Below are 2,858 nucleotides of genomic sequence, written 5' to 3'. Positions count from 1 at the left end.
TCCTTTTATTGCTTCCCAGGTAATGTTTATTGCTTTGAAAGTAACTAATCGTTGGTTGGGCTCTGCTCAGATGCAATTAAAAGGATATTCCACCCCCCCTCTTAAAATGCAGAGCATCTCTGAGATTCCTAATCATCTGAGTTTTATAACTCTGTTTTATTACTTTCCAAATATACAATGCTCGTAAAAAAGGTAATTGGGTCTTTACAATAATGCCATTTCCTAATGTTCACCAATGAGGGAAAATTATCATCATGGAGCAGAATATTATGTTTTAATTGTTTTGCTCTCTTATCCCATGTCAAAAGTTTTGAGGGCGAATGCTAGGTATAAATACTAAGCCTTCAATACTGAACAAAATGGTTGTCTGGGGTGATGATAACTCTGTTAGGCAGGGAGCATCAGTGATGAAGGGAGGAAGACAAAAATACAGAGACTGGGTAGCTTGAAATAGTAGAGGAAAAATACAAAATAGTAAGTGTTCAGACTTAAGTCTTATTAGTCAGGAAAACTGAGATCCATGTTTTTGCCTCAGTTCTTTAAACTACCTAGTGCTCTGCCTAATGGAGGCACCTTAAAATCCTTCACTTTGCTCAGTCCCAGAGTAGGCTGAAAGTAGCTTTTACAACCACCAAACACAAGGAGAAAAGCACTGAAGCAGGGGTGGTAGGTTGGGCTCAGGAGTCGAAAGGTGTAAGAGGCAGAACATCAATGTGTTTACTGAAAGAAAAATATCACCATTTTTGGTGTCAGGCTTCAGACTGAACTGCTTTAATTTTCAAAGCTGGAAGTAAGATCGAGCCTGTAAGGACCCAAACTGAGGCCATTTTTAGAAATAGAAAGCCCTAATGAAGCCCCTGTTGCAGTCCCCCATGTGCAAGGTGGGGACAATAACCTCTTTCTCCAGCAAGCTCTGTAATTCCTTTAGGATAAGAATTGTGCCTTAATGTGAAATGAGCAGCGCTTTGCCCAGCAGGGCTCTGACTTCTCATTGAATGGCTCGAATTTGCAGTGAGGCAAAAACTACATAAACCCAAAATATAACAGTACTTGTGTAGATGAATTTCAAGCCACTTTTGAGTTTCCCTTGTTCCTGTATTCCTGTGTTGAATGCAGAGACATCCCTTCTGTCTGGGAGTGTTTGCAATTAAAAGCCCTCTGCTCTCCTGCATGGGAAGAAAGCCTTCAGATATGGCTCACATTTGATCTGTGCCTACCACCACGGCTCGCAGCCCTGTGAACCTGGCAGTGCATTAAACCAGGGGCTGCCGGTGTGAAGAAGTGACCTGTCTGACACAGGCATGTTGTACAGGACACTGCAGGCGTTGGATGACACAGAAATGAAAGAGGAACGTGGGATTAAGAGGGATGTTCAAGGTCACCAACTCTTATCCTTCAAATATAAGAGGCATTGTCCCACACAAGCCTGCTCACAACCATCTTAAAACTACTTATTTTCCTACCTAATCTGTCTGGGAAGGCATTCCAGAACCCGTTCTCTAAACAGTTACAAAATTTCTCCTTTCCTGTCTAAATTTATTTTTGGCCTATTTGTAGTCATCTGTTCTTGTGCCAACATCATCTTTTAGCTTAAAGACCTCTGCTCCCTCCCCGGTGTTTACCTGGCTCATATATTTAAAGCCTGCAATCATATCCTTCCCTTGCCTTCCTCCCCCAGTCCTCGCTGTGATAGATGAAATCCAGATAGGCTTTGCAGTATCCCCAGGCTCCCCTGTGCCACAGCCATCCAAATTGCCATTTTTTGGCAATGGTTTCAGTTTAAACTCATCTTTCTTGAACACGTTCATCAGAATATCGGTGGAGGGAAGAAAAAAGGGATAGAGTCAGTACTGCCAGGAAGGAAAGGGAAGTCCAGAGGGAAGAAGATGTATGCAAACTGGAACAAGAAGAGGCTAAAGCAAGAGGAGAGCCCCCTGATGGCAAGCCCACTACCTTTAAACACGTTTGTTCATGGCATACATCCCTCATAGCAAAGGGTTATTAAGGTGTGAGACACTTGGATCTCTAAAGCAGCGTTTCACCCTGTGATCTTCTAAGTCTCATCCAATTTGCTCATGAAATGAAAATCTAGCAGGAAGTGTTTGATGGCTCTGCATATTAATCTGCGCTAAAACAAGAGCTTTCATTATCATCTTCAATGCTTGCTTTTCCCTTTTGCCACCGAGGTAGTGTGAAGGTTACAGTTAAGGTCAACCTCAGCCCATGTTTATTGGTTTATTCCCCGATTTTGAGTTATTGATATTGAGCTTGTCCAGGAAATCAGTGCAGTGCAGTGTAAGGCTAATTGATAGCCTGCTGCTCTTTTTGCATATTAAAAAGATAACCTTATAGAGTACAATAAAGGTTTAAAGGAGGGCTTCAATGTCTTTCTACTACCCAGTCAAAGCCTAACAGACTCTTGGGTGGCTGGTTTCCTTTATTTCTACACTGTCTTTTCCCTAAAGCTGCCTTCAATGTTTAAAGCAGGTTTCATTCTTTTCCATTCTCATTTCTCCTGAATATGGAACAAATGCCCACCACACAGATATTCAGAGAGCTCTCCCACTTGGATTTGTTCCATGCATGTTTCTAGACTGTATTCCAGCTTGCTGGGTCCCAGGTACGGACAGAGCATCATGGGTTCACGGAATCAGCCAGCTGTGACCTCTGGCTGAATGCTGCTTCCCCTGACCACTGGTGTTCTCTCTTACTTGCTCTTTGGTTCAGGTTCACCTCAGCCCAATGCATTGCAAAATCATAGAATCACAGAATGGTTTGGGTTGGAAAGGACCTCAAAATCACCCAGTTCCAACCCCCTGCCATAGGCAGGGGGACCCCACCATAGAACATGTTTTCCA

Source organism: Nestor notabilis, unplaced genomic scaffold, assembly GCF_000696875.1.
Source record: "Nestor notabilis isolate BGI_N333 unplaced genomic scaffold, ASM69687v1 scaffold7552, whole genome shotgun sequence".
Taxonomy (NCBI): Eukaryota; Metazoa; Chordata; class Aves; order Psittaciformes; family Psittacidae; genus Nestor; species Nestor notabilis.
Note: the sequence above shows the minus strand (reverse complement) of the source record.